General features: G+C 46.1%; 1 long non-coding RNA gene across 1 annotated transcript in view; it reads right to left on the bottom strand.

The window, feature by feature from the left end:
• Positions 1-309: 309 nt before the first annotated feature.
• The window catches only part of LOC146785421 (uncharacterized), a 40,988-nt gene continuing 20,719 nt past the window's right edge, over positions 310-20,578 (bottom strand). The window contains exon 4 of the long non-coding RNA XR_014970648.1: positions 310-10,273. This is a non-coding gene — a long non-coding RNA (uncharacterized LOC146785421). The remainder of the gene's footprint in view (positions 10,274-20,578) is intronic.

Here is a 20,578-nt window from a genome sequence, read left to right as displayed (position 1 = left end):
TCTTATGCACACTCACTGAATGTGCAAAGTGACAGAATATTGATCTAATGTTTAACCTTTTGGTCATCCCTAGGTAGGCTGTGACAGTGCAAACATGTTTGACACTCACTCATACATATGTCCCTGTGGAACCACTGATGTTGGTGCTTCCCTACATGACAATGACACAGCCTTTCTATTTTTCACATCCTTTAGCATTTGAATTTGGGATGTCCAAAATAAAGATCTTAGTGAATGGCATACTTTAATTAAAAACTGAAACAGTCAGTCAGTCCTTACAGCTTTATTCGATTGTTGTTATACCAATCATAAAAGCACAATACAATAACACACATAAACATTTCATTATAAATTTAACAGGTTAAAATGTATTTACACAACAACATTAAAATCGCGCCATCAGGAGGGACAATACCCTTACTTTACACATCAAATACCATACTTTTCCTCTGGTAAAGCGCCTTTTTAAAAAAACGTACCCACCCTCCACGCAGTATGTTCATCTTCCAAAAATTGCAACCTAATAAAAGCTGGGTGGCATTGCCTTACGCCCAAAGATTTTAAAAGCGGAAGTAACCACACTCTCCTCAACTCTGTGTAGATCTTACAGAATAAAACTAGATGAATCGTAGACTGCTCAGAGTGGTTATCACGCAGGCAGGGTATCAAATTTCGGGTCCAGTCGTTCATAGTTGGTATTGACCGTAATCTATGAACGACACCCAGTCTAAATCTCGTTAGAAGCATCCTATCAAAAGTTCCAGGACCGAATAACAAGTAAGGCTCCATCCCCAAACAGGTGAGAGTTAGTTGATGCATCCTTACACTAGGTTTCAACACTTCATCTGCCAGTCTTATTGAACTCAATAATTGAAGGCCTTTTAGCTTTAGGGTCTTTCTCGATACTGACGTCATAGTAGAGGGGTCAGCAAAGTATTCCGGATGAGCTATATCCTTCATAAAGTTACATTTGTATTTAATCCAAGGAATCTTAGTGGCTCTGTCCAAACTCATGCTATCCTTTAAAATCTCTCTATTGAACTTAGTCTGCTCCTTGGTCAAAATCCTATGCCATAAAAGCACTGGTTCCATTTTGATAAGATCTGAAATAAAAGGGAGGCCCAACTCCTTGTGACATATATATGAGGACGTGCATGGGAGAGCTGACAAAATATATCGTAAAAAGGAATTCTCCACCAGCTGTAATAGAAGAGTGTTAACAAAACCCCACACTCTTGCCCCATACATTGTGGCTGTAATGCACTTTGTTTTATATATTTTCAAGAGTTCCACTGGAGTCTTCCTCCCTAGTTTCTTGGCAAAGGTGACAAGGGCTGTCGTTGTTCTGGTAAATGCAAGTTTTTTCGCGTTTATCATCTGAGACCAGGTGTCATTCTGATTTACTAAAATGCCAAGGTAGGTAAAATTCCTGGTAGATACTAACTTGTTTCCATCCAGGAAAATTTCCCTCACCCTCTGAAACCCTGTTCCGCATCTCATAATGAATGTCTTAGAGACATTAATGCTTAAAACTAGGTCCTTCATAAAGTCATTAAAAGTATCCAGGGCCCTTTGCAAACCATTTTGTGTACGCGCCATTAGGACCGCGTCGTCCGCTTAAAGGAGGGCTGGAATAGGTTGCCCTCCAATTTGCCGGAAGTCCATACCCTCATTAAGCAATAATTTGCCAAGACCGTTTATATATAGATTAAAAAGGATGGGGGCCAGGACACAGCCCTGTCTGACCCCTCTCTTGATGGGGAAAGAACCGGTACGTTCCCCACCCTGGCCATAGCGAACACTGGCAGAGGCTCCCCTGTACAAACATTGCAAAAGGGCTATGATATTTGAATCAACCCCTAAATCTATTAGAATCTTCCACAATCTTCCATGCTGTACAGAATCGAAGGCTGCGGGAAGGTCCACGAACACTAAGTACAAACAGCCCTTTTTTGCTTGTGTATATTTACCTATAAAGATGGATACATTTAAACATTGTTCTAAAGTGCCTAGGCCTTCTCAAAAGCCATACTGTAAGTCAGAAATTACCTGTTTGTCTTCTGCCCAGTCTTTCAGACGTTCCAGAGCCACACATCCTGCCACCTTTATCATTGAATCAAGTAAAGAGATCGGCCTAGAACACCCCGGGTCATGGCGGTCCCCCTTCTTAAAAATTGGAAATATAATAGATTCTACCCAGGTTTTTGGTATCGATGTCCTAACACTAGCATTTATAACTTGTGTTATTATGGGGCCCCAAAGTGACATGTTAGATTTAAATAGGTCGACAGGCACTCCATCTGGACCTGGGGCCTTGCCCCCTAGGCTACGACTAAGGTCTCTAGCACTTCATCCAGGGTAACCTGCAACTCTATCTTATCAAGCTGAGCTGGAGGAGTTACGGGTGAATGAGAATCAACATTTTCTTGCCCGTTATACACCTTGGATAAATGATTGACCCAAACATCCTCAGATATCGCGATCTCAATAGATGGGCCATCTCCCTCTTGTAAGAAGGGAGCCCTTACTGCTCTCCAAAATCCCACACTATCTTTTTGTAAGGCCGCCGTATGGAGTGTTTCCCAAGCTTCCTGCTGAAGGATACATTTCCTATCCAAGATGGCCTGCTTATACTCCACCCTGGCCCGTCTAACACCATTGTGGGATCTAGGTTGCCTATGCAACTCATGTTTCAAATTTGAGTCGGCTTGGGTGCACTTTTTGTCAAACCACCCATGCTCTTTGCGCTTGTTGTGATGTTTAGCAGTTAGTAGACTCCTAACCTCATTACCTATAGCAACAAAAGAATGAACAATAATATTTAAAGAAGATGTCTCACACAAACAGTTATCAAAAGCCAATTTGCAGTTCTTAATTAATTACATGACCAACTCGCCGGGATCGACTTTAGACCACCGTCTGGCATAGCCATTTACACTGCTCAATTCAAAGTTGCCTAGTATTGGGTAATTTATTTTGAACTTCCAGTTTCTAAGAGGAAGCAACGTAACCTCAAGACATAGCGGGAAGTGGTCGCTCATTGCATTGTCCCCGACGGTAAAAGAAAGCACCCTCTGTGCGAATGTACATGAAACTAGGATAAAATAAATGCCATTAAATGTACTAGGCATGGGTATAGGGGGAGTTAGAAAATCATTTATAAAGCCCAAATCGTTAGAAAATAAGAGCTCATTAAACAAATCGACCATCAAAGTGTGACAAAAGTTTGTGTTACACCTCCCAACATCGTTCTCAAATCCACATGTTATGCTATCAACATGATTACACAACGTACAGTTGAAATCCCCCATCAAAATTATCATACAATCATTGGTACCCACATTATGGATGTCAGTTAATACCCCAATTAATTTCCTAGTTACCATGCCCAGATCCCCCAATGGAGCATCATTATAAAGATTCACCAGGACAATAGAGTGGACTGGACTCAAAGAGAGTTCCAGTATATGATAGTACCGTTCCCCCCCACGGAAGGCTATACTTTCTGTCACCAGAGTGTTAGAAATATATGTGCAGAGTCCGCCCTTGGGTTTACCCCCTAGACCGTTAACCGCAAAGGCGTCGAACGTCTTAAAACCGTTAATATGAATGGGGTCTAAACACCATGTTTCCTGTAGGCCCAATATGTCGTGACTTGCTAAAACCTCACACCAGGCCGGGTCTTGGATTTTAGAGCGCTGCCCAGCGATATTCCTTGAGGTAATCCTCCAGGTAGGGTCTACGGGGGATTGCAAGGGACTTCTGGGCGGGGCAACTGGGGGGATATACTGATCGATACCACTTAACACCTGTGGGCTAATAACATAGGCCATTTGATCTGAACACTGAGCCAGCAAAACTCGATCGTTATTACTCCCTTCAAAGTCAGTTTCCATCCGAGTATAAGATGTTCTTTTCGCCACATTTATATTTCCTATGCTTGCGCCCTGAACTGGGCACCCCTCTTCACGGCCCATTTGCAATCTGCCACTCAAATCTGAGTGCTGGGAAGAGAGAGTCAGTCAATCAATATCTTCCAGATTATTAAGAGGTTCAAAATAATTGTAAATTGGTACAGTATAGCTATGCAGGGATTGCCCTAGACAAAAACCCTCCCCTGGGGGATTCTGTTGTAATCTGGGGGGTTGGTAAAAGAAGCCCAAAGGAACCACACTTATCCCTTTACTTCTGACCGGCCAATTTCCCACCCTGTCTAAAATTAAGCGAACTAAGGATGGGGTTCTAAAGGACAGTACTAAACACTCACCGGGCAGAGATTTATTAGATGATCCAACCCATCCAATCCTCCGAGCCATCTTGAATTCTGAAAAAAGTTGAGTATTCAAACCTGTTTTCCTGCTTAAAAAATGTAGTGCTTTATTTCTCAGGGTGGGCCACTGTTCGATCTCTCCTGATGTCAACGTAGGGACATTTGCCAACACTACAGTGTACGGGGTAGCTTCCGGAAGCAGATGCAATAACTTTGGGCCCTGTGGACTGGCCCATACGGACTTTTGAGTACCCACCCTTGATTTGACCACATTCCCCCAATTCCATTATAGCGCCCTCTTGGCCTGCTGTTACCCATCTTGGTTCAGGTCTGATATTATCTTTACCCCGAAATCCATCCTGCCTAAAATGAGAACCCTTTTGACGAGTTGCTTGCGCATGAGCCCCTTCTGCACTCCGAGAGTTAGCTTGTACTGGATTGCCTGAGGAAGCTTGACGGATGAATTCTTGATGAGACAATGAGTCATTGGTCGGAAGATTAACCTGAGGGTGTTTTAAGCCACTATCACCAGTCATAATGGCGGGAGAGGCATTAAAACTGCATAAAGGGCCATTAACACTCGCGACAGGTGGTGGGGTTTAAGAGATTTACCAAGCTAATTAGCCTCTCCTCTATGTTAGTCAACATTGTATGTAAAGGCTGTAATACATTTGAAACTATCTCCTCCAACTTTATCCAACATGCCCCTTGATCAAAAACTTTAGGGCCACTACTACTTACTCTAGCATTGGTGGGGGTACAGAATGCTGATCCAGCTCTCTCACCCCCATCGTGGCTTCAGTTGTTTTATGGCTAATGGAGAACTGCCCCTTTCTCTTCCTTACATGAGGAGCGGTGCTCTTAGCTTGAGTGTTTCTCGCCGTTTGACCTCTAGTAGTAATTTACATTGGGAAGTGTCTCCAAAGCCTCAGGTGTCTTAGGATTTTCTCGATACGTTTCTGGGGGACGGAAAGACGTGGATACCTTAGGATTTATCACATGGGCTATGTCTGGCTCCTGTGTGAGCTAAGGCAAGTGGGAGGGGGCTGTTAATGGGTCAAGCGAGAGTCTTTGTTCAGTTAGCGCAATATCATGAATTAATGCAGACTCAGCTCTTGTCTGGAAAGCGTCCAACGTTCCCACCACCCCCTTCCCTGTTAGTGACTTGCGTTTACTCATAACAAAGCACCCTACGTGAACAAGATTATGTTACAATCCAATCCGTTATCAGCGGAGGGCCAACACGTTCTTAATAGGAAAGTATAACTGTCAAATGTCAAATAACCTGGCCCAGCCTGGACTCCTTCGCCTCAGGGGGGAGAGGCAGCGCTTTATGCGATGGAAGGAGAAGCGCCTCCCCCTCACTCGCTGCACCTGTACAAAAAGAAGTGCGCCCTGGGGCTTGCAGTCCCTTCCCAGGGTGGTAGCAGCAATCACTGGTGCAGGTGCAGGGCAGGTACACTGGATCTCAAGGACTTCTGGACTCAAGGACTCCTGTCCCACCAAGGTATTCACCGGGAAGGATTCCCAGCACAAACGGCAAGTCTAAAAAAAAACTCCTCACAGGTGAGCGTAGTCAGTGGAGAAGCACGAATTAACACCAAATTGACACCTCTTTCAAATGACCAAGACGGTATCAGCCTTTCACTTATCAAACAATGCCCTTCGGCTCAGTTTCTGGTGGAATAGAGCCAGTCGTCACACATGTCGGTCAAGGAGCTTCGTCACCAGCAACAACGTGTGCTCTTGGCAGATAAGCTTTCTGATAAACACGGGCGCCGGTTGCCAGGCAAGCACTGTTCAAGCACTGTTCAAGAGTCAAAGGCCCTCAAACGTCCATGCCGAGCCGAGGAGGCGCTCATCAACTCGGAGCAGGAAAACACCTCCTCCTCACAGGTGAGCGAAATCCGTGTGCAGAAGCCTGTCTGCTTTATTGTGCAATACTGGGAACGGGGTAGCAGAAGAAGAACTGCCGCCTGCTTGGCTTAACCCAGCACGACCCCCCTCAGCTTGACCCCGACTCCTCCAAGCCCTGGCTCCAATACACTTAAAGCCCCGTGGTGAGATAGTCTCATATACATATTGATATAAATACTGCACGGTCACTGGTCGCTCCTCGGGGCTTTGCTACTCTTATTCCTTCATCTCCGCCTTTGCCTGTCTTCCCGTCAGACCACCTTTGGTTCCATCTGGCTCATCTGTTCCTGCGCCCGACCAACACAGCAAATGTTCTGAACATGTTAAACGCAATTGCAGAATTTACATGGGTAGTGGGGTATACGGTCAATCAATCCAAAATGGGGATCTTCTGTTCAATACTTCCCCTAATGAACTTTCTTGTGATCTTCAGCACCAATACTCTCGTCATTGCACCACCAGATAGGCTGTGATAGTGCAAATATGTTTGATACTCACACATACTTATGTCCCTGTGGAAACACTGATGTTGTTGCTGCCCTACATGACAATGACACAGCCTTTCAGTTTTTCACTTACTTTAGCATTTGAATTTGGGATGTCTAAAATCAAGCTCTTAGTAGATGACATATTTTACTTAAAACCCGACACATCAAATGTTCAGAATATGTTAAATGCAATTGCGGAATTTACTGGGGTAGAAGGGGTATAAGGTCAATCAAGCCAAAACAGAGATTCTTCTGTTCAATACAACCCCTAATAATCTTGCTTCCGATCTTCAGCACCAATTTTCACTTCAATTCTCCATTAGATACCTTGGCATTCACGTAACAAACCATTATTCTGAATTATTTGATTTAAATTACAAAGCAACTTTTTGTAAGACCAAAACACTTTTGGACAGACGGAGCTCCCTTCCTCTATCCTTAATCGGCAGGGTGGCTTTGATAAAGATGTTGATTCTTCCTCTAGTGCTATTTTTGTTTGCCACGCTCCCTATTACAGTGAATTATATTTTAAGGAACATGGCCAACTATTTCAAAAATTCATCTGTAATAATAAGCAGCCCAGCACTAGAATAGCAGTACAGCAATTAGATAAATCACAGGGGGGACTTTCTTTACCTCATTGTCAAACATACTATCAAGCTGCTCTTTTAGATAATATTGCCTGAACAATGGTCAATGTAGACTTTTGACAATTTTATCCTGTTGTGTATGGCCAATGAGTTATCAATCAATCTACAGTCATTTGTTTAAATAGCTAAACTTCTAAAGAAAACAAGATATAAGTTGCTTCATACCTTAGAGCATGGGTACCTGCAATTATTTCCCCAGGTGCCCCAGACTATGGTCTTTGTTGTGCCAGAGGGCCACATTAATGGCAGCATGGTGAGAATGGGGCTTTGTGGGGGGTTAAGGTGGGCGCAAAGGAATCGAATCACATACATGGTGTGGTGAGTGAGTCGGAGTTATTTTAAGGCTTTTCTTCCATACTGCCCTCTAAAATAAGCCTCTAATCTCTAGAAGAGTCATAGATTTCGTAATACTGTGTTATTCTGTATTTGAATTGCTACCCTCTACTATTCCTTGGTGTAAGCCTTTCTGCTTGCTATCACTACTTTGGGAGATGCAAGTGTAAGAACGAAGTAACAAATATTGAATTGAATTGAAATGAAACACAATTGCTCAACGTGAAACGAGAAAATCTAGGATCAATCCCAGCATCCCCACTGACCCAATTGTTTGAGCCTAGGCAATTACCTCCTTTTTTAGGTCTCGCCTGACCCAGCGTATGCACTGGTCTGGCAAGACATTTTGTGAGGGCTCCAAAAAGTGCTACCAGGCCAGCCTAGACCTACAGTGCATGTGCGCCGGCGCGCGCATCGCGCTTTACCGCTATTACTTTCACTTTCGCGGCCGCCTTGATGTTTGATCGCGATCACTTTCGCTTTGATGTTTTCCGTGAGGCTTCAATAGATTGCAGCAGTTAAAACAACCATTGGCATAGCCAATAGGTCTCGCTTTTGGGACCTTATAAGTGTTTAGTTATGCAACTGTTGCATGGCTAAACACTTATAAGGTCCCAAAGGCGTGACCTATTGGCCATGCCAATGCTTGTCTTCATTACGGCAGATAGGGGCACATTGTAATTAATGAGTTCAGGATATACGCTATATAAACCTCTTGTGCTTGATTTAATAAACTATAACGAGCCCAGAGGGCTCCATGTGGCAAGTGCCTTGCCTCAGATCACTTTTAGCATTGTTGTCAGGGCATGAGGAGGCATGAATATTTCTACACTCATTTTTAAAAATGATCAGTTTTAAATAAAATACTTCTGAATGCACTTATCTATTCTGATGTACTAATGTGTAATGCTTGTGCATGTTAATGAAATACACTTCTGAATTTTAAAGAGACTTTATCTTATTTTTACACATTTATGGGGTGATTTATTTAAAAATTAACGTGTTTCTAAAGTTAAGTTTTATAGGGCACCTTATTTGCTTTGTTTCTTTTACTTCTGTTAGGCTGTAAATAAACGCTTTCCCGTTTATATAACATATTTTTAAATGCTAGTACTTTCTGAAGTAAACAGCAACGCAGTGCAGTCATTCGGCTGGTCAGGTCAGGGGGGCCGCATGTGGCCCCCGGGCCATAATTTGATTATCACTGCCTTAGAGCATCGTATGAAGACATTTTTTTAAGCATGGGGGTCCTGAATTGCCACGTCTTTACTTTATTAGAGGACTCCCGACTCTTTGTCAAAGTCCTTCCTAACTCTATCTTGGAACATTGGAAGCAGAAGGGATTCACTACACTAGGCGATTTCTATACTAGTGAAAGGCGACTTATGTGGGGCGAAATAATCTTGCGTCTGGGGGATGAAGCCAGAGGCATAATATTTAGAAGCTGGCAGATATTTAGCCTACTTTCCACAACGTATTCTGTATTGAGCCCAGACACACATGTGGTGATGCACCTTTTATATAAAAGTCAACTAATGGGTTTTGGGAACTGGTATCGGTCTGACATATTGATTGTTACATGTTGAGCCCTAATTCAAGTTGAGCAGATATGAGTGACTTGATGTTTATAGTGACTGTGGCATAACATTTCCAAAACAAAAAATGAGTACAAACATATATTTACATTTTGCACAATTCAGTTCGTATCTGAGATTTTGTCTTTCCCGTAAAACGGAAATGTATACAAAGCAATTCTGCACAATGTGGTCGCTCACAGCCTACCAGCCACTGTGTGTCGGATCTCTCCTCCATCACAAGAATGCTATGTCTGGAAGAACCGCTACCTAGCTGACGGGCACACTTAGATTTAAAACGAACAAGTTTTTCAGCCAAATTAAATCCGTTCCATTCAGTGTTCATGAATGAATCTGGCATTCATATTCGTTTTTCATCTCTTTAATCATTCATCATCCTTCTTAGAGATGCTTCATCTTTGTGATTGAAACTGAAATCACGTAATCACCCAATGTATTTCGGGTCATGCAGGACCCTTCATCAGGGGTCTCCAATAAAGTGAAATCCTCCGCGTTCCCGCATACAAATCACAACGGTTATCCCTGTGTATATCCACCCGTCAACTAGGCAGCAATTCTTCCAGACCTAGCATTCTTGCAATTGAGATTTTTTGAGCGCTTAGAGACACAGCGCTAACGACTGGGACGCACATGGAAGAACAGAAATTTGAAAACAGAATATTTGAAACCTCAAAAACTTTGAGGTTTAAAGAAAGAGTGCACTGCGATTAATTTTGTTATCTCTCTTCCAGCCTCATCCTTCTCCTTGTTGTCCATTAGTTCCTGGTTTTCATGGCCCACGTCTCAAGGGACATTTGTCCCTACACATATGTTGTGTAGGATGGTTTGCACACCATAGCGAGTCAGTATAGGAATCTCCCCCGACGTCCAGGCATTGTAACCGGGACTTCAGCACCCCAAACGTACGTTCCATAATGTTCCTGATCTTGGCCAGTGCCTGGTTGGACTGTCATTCTGGCTCATTCTGGAGATGTTTAAATGGGGTCATGATCCATGGCTGCAAACCATATCCTTAGTCAGCTGAAATTAAAAAAAATATAATACAGTTAATGATTGTGCTGATTGGTACAGCCACATTCCTGTCAATGTGTCTTATGTGTACTGAACAACTCATACACATTACTTACAGTATTTGACAATATATGTTACATATGCATTTGGCCATGGTTTTACACATGCCTCTTCCAGGTCTCTCTGTCATAGCATACTGAGCATGTCCCTATACATTGGACACTTCTACATGAGGCTTTCATGTTTGGCCAGTAGTTTACTGTGATAGGTCTTTTGAGAGGGTCTTTGCCACACTATGTTCTACGCACTCACTGCATTTGCAATGTGACCGAATGTTGATCTGATGTTTGGCCTTTTGGTCATCCCTGAGTAGGCTGTGACAGTGCCTACATGTTTGACACTCACACATACCTATGTCCCTGTGGAACCACTCATGTTGTTGCTGCCCTACATGACAATGACACAGCCTTTCAATTTTTCACTTACTTTAGCATTTGAATTTGGGATGCCCAAAATCACGTTCTTATTGGATGACATTATGTTTTACATAAAAACCTGACACAGCAAATGCTCAGAACATGTTAAACGCAATTGTGGAATTTACATGGGTAGCGGCGTATAAGGTCAACCAAGCCAAAATGGAGATTCTTCTGTTCTATACTTCACCTAATTATCTTCCTTGTGATCTTCAGCACCAATATTCACCTCATTGCACCATTGGATAGGCTGTGACAGTGCCAACATGTTTGACACTCACACATACTTATGTCCATGTGGAAACACTGATGTTGTTGCTGCCCTACATGACAATGATACAGCCTTTACTTTAGCATTTGAATTTAGTGCGTACATGTGGTGCACTTTGAGCATGTTACAGGGATAGTTGTACAATTTATTGTCAGCCTTCAGCTGTTGCTTTTCATCAGACAATTTGTCATGGTGCACTTGGATTGACACATAGATATTGCAATGTGGGGCATCTCTATGTAGGACACACAGATGTTGTTCCAAGCATTGGTTTGCCACAGACCTGGACATGATACTTTGGTTCTCACATGTATGAGTATGACTGTAACTTGTAGGGGATTGTGTACTTCTACGCCTTGATTTTTCACCTGAATACCGAGACATGAGTGGGTGACAGGCAGGGAACACAATGCAAATAGGTATGCAGCAGCGAACAATAGAGGGGCAAGCCCTACCACATGGACTAGCTCAATTTCACTGGTGTATACTAGCTGCCGTCCAGCTCTTCTGGACATTGCACAGAACTCTTCCTTAGAACCCAATTGCCAGTTGAACATCGTATCCTGGAACGTTGCAGGGCTGAATAACAAAATCCACCTTCCTCATTGGAGTATTCCTATGGATAGGTTTGATATATGCATCTTCTAGGAGACCTGGAGCCTTGTGCCTTTATATAAACCAGGGCATGCTTGTTATTGCTCCCCAGCAACCACCGGGGAAAAGGACGCCTGGCACGGGGACTGATAATATGGATTAAGATCACATTGGGTGGCCGAATCACCTCCCTTGCCACTGGTAGTCCAGATACTCTGGGGATTCGCATTGAGGGCCCTTCGTGGAAACCCATTGTCATATTTAACATATATGTGAGGGAGACCAGAGGGGGTAGACCTTCTACAACACTGGTGCAATTAGAGGAACTTTTGGATAAAAGTTCACCGCAACTGAGAACAATAGTAGCAGATGACTTTAACGCCACCTTTGAACTTTTAATCCAAGAAGGCCCAATGGGAATATGTGAGGATGATCAGAAGTGGGCCGTTCCTCCTCTGGACCTTCACCTATAAAGAAATGGATGCAGTTGGCACTTCAGGTTGATGCCCTTAGCCTCGCGTACGGGCTAAGAGCAACGAACGGGAGAACTAAATCAGACAGCCAAGGTGCTAATACCTTTAATAGGGTAAGTGGTCCATCATGTATCGACTACATTCTCCTGGACCTGAGACTCTGGAGAAGTGTGGTCGATATGGCCGTTGCAGCCACAATCGACAGTGACCACAATCCACTCTGTCTTAGTATGACGCCTCTATGGGGCAACCTCTCTATTGGCAACCTACCCTTGAGCACTTCAAAGGAAGTCTTTCCATCTAATGATTGCCGCAGGTTGAACTGACGGAAGGTAGCCTCATATGAAGAAAAAATTAAGGACATACAGAAAGATCTGGTAGTGGGCACGCTCGAATTACAGAACATTGTTCAAAGTGCAGGAGGGTTAGCAGAAGTGGATTCAATCTACTCCCACTTCTTTGATCGAATAAGCTCACACTTCCTTGCACCCAGTAGTAATTTAAGGGCCAATAAACCCAATGGAGGGCCAGCTTCCTGGTTTATGAGGGAATGCAGACTTGAATGCTCCAACTTAGTACTGGCAATCAAATCAAAAGATGGCATTTTAATTTGAGATTCTAGAAGGCGGTACAAGATAACTCTGCTCTACGCAAAAAGGGTGTGGTACAAGTCCCGTTGGCAGCTACTTTAAGAAGCCTGTGCCGCCAAAGATTCTAAGAGGTATATTCACAAGAACGTGTGATAACTACCGCAACACTCCACATCGCAGCCCAACACGGGAAAATTATGCCATGCCAACCAAGTATTCATAACGCGGCCGTAGCATGCGATAGTCACCAGATAATGCAACAAATGGCCATGCAAAATCCAACGCCACGCCGTAAAAATGCAAAACGCGAACACAAAAAAATCATGCGATGAGGTCAATCGCGTTAAAAAAATCGCGAAAACCAGCCACAGGCCTGCATATCCCATGCGACTGGTGGGAAAATGCACCATAAAAGAAACAAAAAAAACCCACCAAAACCAATTCAAACTGCGTAGCACCATGGATGCACCCGGACCGAGTGCAGAGGACATGCCGAACACCCCAAGCCCCACGGAGGACCAGAATGGTTCGGGGTAGGGCAAGGAGAAGAGGAAGAGGAAGACGGGGTCCAGTCCGCAGGAAGACCGGATCATTGTCACAGAGGTGATAGAAAACTATCAACAACTGTTCGGCACCTCCCCTGTGGCACTGGCAACACAAACGGAAATATGGCACTCCATCATCACAAAAGTCAATGCAATCGGAGTGTCGAGGAGGTCAATGGAGGAGGTCAGGAGGCGCTGGCATGAAGTGCACAGCCAAATGAAGGAGAAACTCGCCGCCAACAGGAAGGCAGCAACGATGACTGGAGGTGGGAGTCTTGTGACACAAGAGGAGTTGGATGAGCTGGAGGAAATGGGGGCCACAGTCAGCAGTGTGGAGACGATGGCAAGAGTTGGGGGCACGGACACAGCCCAATACGACCTGACACAACAGCAACAGGGTGAGTAACCACCAGGGACTGGGGGGATGGGGGAGATGGGCACAGTGGCACACATGCACAAATATGTAGCACACACTGCTCTCCCACAATGATCATGGAACATGTCCCTGACAGCCGTGGCACACTGCAGCACACATAGAAAACACCAAGTAGGCCCCTGTCCACTATGTGCACAAAGGGGCACCCTTCCCCAACACCAATATCACAACCTATCCATGCACATGTGCTGAATCCAGGAAAGCAGCGGCTCTGTGAGCCACACTGACTATGCATGACCAATAGCATGGCTGCAGTCATAATACATGCCATGGCCCACGAATCGACATGGAGGTGTCTCATTGCGGATCACATCCATAAAGGAGCAGGTCACACTCTGACACATCCACGTGCACCCACAACCCATGTCGCACAACACACGTAGCACACAAACAATGCACCAGGCCACAAAATCTGTCCGAGAGCACATATGACCCAAGTCAAAAACAATTCAGCCCCCGAAAAGCACACAATTCAAAGGCACCCCGCCTCAAAGGGAGATGGGTACACGAAATCAGAGGTGCAGGGGCAACTCCCCCACAATGCAGTGAACACACATAGCAATCACAGTACATCAGCAATGACGGCAACGTGGTACAATGCGTAACACCAAAGGACAGAGCTCACAACATGTTCCGCTCGTGTGTATCAACTGTCCACTCACATCATGCATTGCCTGACACTGTGTGATGACAATGTACAGGTACTACCACATATCCGTCATGTAGATGGTAAACACACCGTCTCCCATCAAATATCCAGCTCCACCAAACCAGTCACAATGTACATTGGCATGCAGTCTGAATGTAAACATCTGCAATCCTTCAACATACATGTGCAACACTGTTAACCTGCATCACCCCTTTACATTTCAGAAGGACAAAGAACACCTTGTGCAGAGCACACCACACTTCCCATCAGTGATGATGAGGAGGACAACCTGCACATATTTCAGGACACCCTCCAACGGATAATTGACAGCCTCTACACCCCATCCCCAGAAGCAGGGCAGGCCAGCTGCCGCGAGGTGACCCCACCACCTGCACTGACCACACAGCAGGAAACACGCACCACCACGGCAGTCTCCCAGGACCCACCCAACCAAGACACGGAATTACAACAGCGTGTGTGTGAATGCCAGGTGGAGTTGGCTGATCAGCTGTGGGTGGGATTCAAGCTCGTGGCAGCCACATTTTATGCCATACGTGGGTGTCTGAGTCCCATCAGGGACCACGTACAGTCCCTATTGGACACCCCCTGCAAGCACCATGCTCCACCACAGACCTTGGCTGACCTCGCTGGGGCCATTAATCGGATACAAGAACTGTCTGGTAAGACAAACACCAGCGATGACAGCACAGAGTTGACACAGATGTGGAGGGCAATGGAGACCATGGAGCAGACGCAGGCTAGACGTCTGGCTGCCACGTCTGGACACCAGCGAGCAGTAGCTGGGACCTCAATGCCCTGCAGTACATCATCTTGCCATTGATGCCACTGAGCCTGTCACAGATGGCTGCAGCGGGAACATCGACACACACAGCACCGCCCCCTGATGTGTCAGTGGCACACGGTGATGCAGCCCCATCACCTTCGCAGTCTGATGTGTCAGTGGCATACAGTGATGCAGCCATTACACCACCACACACATCGGACACACTGAACACAGAACCCATATCAAGGGAGTAAAATGGGGATGGAAATTACTGTGTGAGGAAGGAGACAGTAGCATCCATCACCGCCATATGGCCTGTCCCTGCCTGGCTATGACCTATGCATCATGCCCTGGGACAACACCTCCCACTGACCCACGGACCACTCTATGACATTCACCTGGACCCCGACACGGACTGCCATATCCTCACTGTTGGTCAATCACACAGCAAGCTTGCTGTGGACTGCACTACCCCTCGTCCAAAACACTTTTCATTTCCCAAAGGACTCTGTGTGGCTCACCGCTGGGCTTCCATGTAATGTGGGCTAGGATGGCCATGTACAGCTCCAGCTCCGTCAATCACCTGCATGTGAATAAAACATTCTAAATCACACATATCTGTCATGACTATGTTCATATAGAGGTATGGCGGGACGTAGGGACAATGATGCACATGTAGGTACACCCTGGTAACTGACATCTATGAGTATGTGTATCCCTGAGACACATGGCCAATTGGATGACTGTAGAGGTGAGTACAAGCTGTGTCCCCATTCCACATTAAATACAGTCTCACAACCCCCCAACGTAGGCACACGTACATATATTGAATAGGGCTGTGTTTAGGAATGCCCTATCGGTAGCAGGCCACAGGTAGTGTCCTACAACACATGTGACAACTGGACCTCACGTCGCATACCTACATGCACACATCTGTGTGGTACGTCCTGTTACAATTCATGACATAGCTACACATGATCTGAGTTTGGACCCCATACTCACATTTCAGAGGTCACGTAAGTGCACAGGTCGGCCAGCAACTATCCCATAGCAATGTCTGGCCCACAGAGGTGGTGATTGCAAAAGGGAGCCACCCCCATTGTACATGCGTCAGTCAGTTCATCCCTGTGTAGGGACAATGCACATTGTGGCACACGAGTGGACATTCGATTTAACACTCATCACAGTTAGACACCAGTGGATTGGCATAGACTTTATTGGCATGTGTGTGTCAGTATAAATGAGGCAACAGCCACAACAGGCTGGGACAGGCTTAAGGCGCTGTCACACAGCATGAAAACATGTTGAGGTTCAGAAAATGGTGAGGCAAAAATGAACAACGGTCTCAGCACACCTTGCCGTTCTGGACGAGTCATGTGTTGTCTGGCGTCTGCCCATTGCCCTGTGTGAGGGGGCTCGACTCACTGCCATGTGACCAGCATAGTGCTCTGCCACCGGAGTGCGCAGATTGTCTGCTCTGCTGACAGTGATCAGGTGGAAGGGTCCGACCGGTTCACATGTCATCCTACATTGCCATGTGTGTTCACTCACCCCAGCAGTGTGTCCGAATTGTTAACGTTGCAAAACGATGCTGTGTTCCTCCGAGCATGGACTGGCATCACCTTGCACAGGTGGGTGTACACACGCGTAGTTCCATGCACATGCATCCAGAGTCCTGACGATGGCAGACATGTCCTCTGTTGTGGTGGGACATGTGAGCATTACTCATGATGCAACAAGTTGTTGGGACCTGTGCTGTGGGTGACAATCCGATGTGGCTGCAGGGACGTAGTTACTCGTCCATGAATGTCAGCGCAGCTTCATGTGCAATGTGTTCCAATAGTATGTTGTTGTCATGTTTGAGGAACACCAGGGTGAGCCAATCCATTAACTGGTCCGGGCAGGTGTGCTCAGCCCATGCCGTTTCCCCAATCCGCCACACAGCCCAATAGGGGAGCGCCTCGATGTGGTCACTGCACACGAGGAATTGTATAATCTCCCATGCACAACTGCCAATACATACGCAGTATGTCAATGCATCCCATGTACGGCTGTCTCGCTTACACTCCTGTGCGTGATCCAACAGGGGGCGCAGACACAAGTCATAGTCCAATTCATTTACAGTTGTGTTGGATAGGCAGACATCCATCGGACACTCGAATGTGCATGTTCAGCAGTGGAACCAGGGCTGATCCGCAGCACTGCCATTGGCAGTACACCCAGTGAATGCAGCATACATGCACGGTATGTTCCACCTGACGGGGGTTGTGCATGTGCCTGGGATGGCCTGACATTGTGTTGTTGCGTCTCATGGAACCGGCACTCTTCTGGACTGTGGCAGTTTTGTGGAGGATATGCCACAGCTCTGGGCTATGATCAGATTGAGTGGGCCACGTTGGGTAGAATGGGTTGCTGTTTCCGTGAGTATCAAGGGCATCCCATGCGGGGGTACCTCAGGCAGGGCCTTCTGTGTGTGGGGTATGGATAAGTTGGATTGTTGATTTGCGCAATACGTAGTGTGGGAGTCGTCCACGTCTGCCATGGCATCTCTCTCAGGGTGTTCCAGCCGCATTCAGGACAAAGGTCGGAGGTGCAGGTGTCCTCCAGCCTTCTGCATTGGTACAAAGGAGTTTTCATCCCTGATGTGTGTCTGACTACTACTTGCATTTTTGGAATGTGATGTGGCTTTGGTGCAGAGATTGAGGCAAGGCCTTGGGCTCATGGTGTCCCAATAGCGATACACACACACATGTTGGCATGTAGGGCCAGGTGCCCGGGAGGCCTTGCACTGCTTGTGCAGTCTCAGTCCGTCTCTCTTGCTCGCTCTCGCCCTCCCTCTCTCCCTCTCTTTCCTTTGTTGTGCGCATGGCACTCCTTCTTCCCTTGGATTTTGCCTTCCAGGCTGTGTCCTACAGATTGTCCAGTGCAGACCCGCTAGGACTCATCCAAATGCTTTTTGGGTTTTGGTTTGAATGGTGTTTTGTGTTGGTGATTGCATTGCTGTAAGACTGATTCTCCATTTTCTGGGCACGCATGTGTGTTGGTATTCCTGCTTGTGCGACATCAGTCAAAATTGTATTTTTAGCAGGATTCGTGGTGTGGGTGTGCAGTTTATTTGTCTGGGGGGGCTGGGGGGGTTGCAGGCCTGGTGTCGGTGGGTGGGTGTTGTGGCCTTATTGGGTGTCCGTGCTACATGGGCAGTTGCTCGGGAGCATCTGTGGTTCTTCATGTGTGGCTCTGGGCTGGGCTCCCTTTCGTGGTGCAGGCTGTGGTCCGACTTAGCACCAGGTCAGAGCAGATGTTTTTTTCCTGCAACTAACGCGCATTATCACCTGTTTTGTGTTCCTATCGCAGTTCTGTCTGGTCGTTGTGAATGTTGTGGAGTGGTGTTGTCGCGGCTTTGGGTACGGGAACGCCTACTCTGCACCTCATTAGCGATAGTTGCGGGGGTCTGCTGTGACGATGATTTTTGCGGCTGCTATCGCGGGTAAACTGGTGCTGTGGGCTCTTAACACCAGCTTGTGAATGGGACGATAAATTTATCGCAACTTTGGCTACGATGAAGTGCCGTCGGCGATAGTTCCTTGTGAATATGCCCATAAGTCTTTTCGGTCCCTATTTACTTGGGGTGATGAAGCAGGGGCTCAATCCCCCCAAACCATATTACAGCACAAGCTTGGTATGAGTTCTTCCATTTGCTTTACTCAGAAGCCTACTCTCCACCCCTGATAGAGCGCGCTTCATGTTCCACCCAGTTGCAGAGTAATAGTTTCATCTTGAGTGAGATTGAGGGTTCCATTTACCAAATAGTAAAGTCCAAAGCCCCAGGGCCTGCGACATTCCTGGGGATCTTTTCCTTTATGACACTGCCAAGTGGGTTCATTATGTCCTTCTTCTCGCCAACGCCATAGCGAGTGGCTCACCCGTCCCTGAGTCCTGAAAGGGGGCAGAGGTGAGCTCTATTTTCAAAAAGAGTGATAAAGGAGAACCCTGGAATTATTGGCCTATTAGTTTGATAGATGCACTACAAAAGGTGTGCTGCAGAGCTCTCCTCTCCAAGATTCAGAAATCGGCGGAATCCACCACAATCCTCTCACAATACTAAGCTGGTTTTAGGGCTAAGACACGGACCATCAATCAGGTTTTTCACCTCCTACTCCTCTTCTGGAAGTTTGTAGTGATTGGCTGGGGTAGCCTATATCTTGCGTTTATCGATCTGAAGACAGCTTTCAATTTAGTACCTAAGAAGATGCTATGGAAGGTACTTGCAGATATGGGTATCCCGCCACCTATCCTCAACCTGGTTATACAGTTGCATGAAGATAGCATTGCACGGATAAGATGGGGCTCACAGGGACAACTCACAGACCACATCCCAGTCAGCAGGGGAGTTCGCCAAAGCTGTGTCTTGGCCCCCACCCCCTTTTTCCTATATATGAACAGGGTGGTTAGTTTCTTATCACAGGACCCTGCTGATGCTCCATCGCTGGGAGGGGAGAAGGTTGTAACCCTTTTTTTGCAGATGACACCTTCTTGGTGTCTAAAACCCCGGCAGGGCCCCCAGCTACTCCTCAACAGGTTGAATCTTTTTTGTGACACTCAGGGTTTGGTAATAAACACTACAAAAACAAAATAAATGGCTTTCAATCCCTTCAAGTCTTATAAAGGCAAACCCACTTTAGGAGGGGTTCCCCTAGAGCGAGTGAGCACTTTTGACTACCTTGGAGTCAGACTTTCCGACAAAATGACCTGGAAGTCCCACCTTAAGAAAATGGTCCTGACTGATAAGCGTGTCACAGGGGCACCAGGGAAAGAACACCGCTCCTCCCTGCAGACCCTTGCTGCTGCTTTGCAGATCTTCAATTTAAAAGCAGTCAGCTCAGCTCTGTTCGGGTCCGAACTATGGGGTTTCAACAACACTTCAGAATTAAGTAGATCAGAGCACAAGTTCCTAAGAAACTTAGTGATGCTGCCGCAAAGTACCCCACTATCTCCTCTTCTGCTTGATTTGGGACAACATCCTATAAGCGACATTGTTGAGCTACGTCCATTGTTGTTCTGGGCCAGGATTTTGCGGACCCCAGATCTCCGGTCTTATGCCGAAGCCCTGACAGAGGTAGCCCTCCTGGATACAGGCAAAAAGATGGGGTGGATTAATAATGTAAGGAAGCTTGTGTCCAATGTAGGACTCCGAGAAGTGTGGGATGATCCTGCCTCTCCGCTGCTACAAAAAGATCCAGTAAAACGACTCCTCTGGGAGTGAGTTGCACACCAAGACTCTACCAGGCCCGACCAGGGGAAACTTACGATAGAGTTCTAAACACAGAAATACATTAGATCGTTGGAACCCTATTTGGATCTAATACAGGTTCTACAGGACAGGAAACTCCATATACAATTCAGGCTTGGAACCCTACCTGTTAACAAGACATTAGTTAAATGGCACAGCAACGGTTCATATTCTAGCACCTGTCCAGGATACATTGCAGCAGTGGA

The sequence above is a fragment of the Triturus cristatus genome, chromosome 11 (genome assembly GCF_964204655.1).
Source record: "Triturus cristatus chromosome 11, aTriCri1.1, whole genome shotgun sequence".
Classification (NCBI taxonomy): Eukaryota; Metazoa; Chordata; class Amphibia; order Caudata; family Salamandridae; genus Triturus; species Triturus cristatus.
The sequence above is the reverse complement of the archived record's forward strand: the minus strand, read 5'-3'. Positions and strand labels throughout refer to the sequence as shown.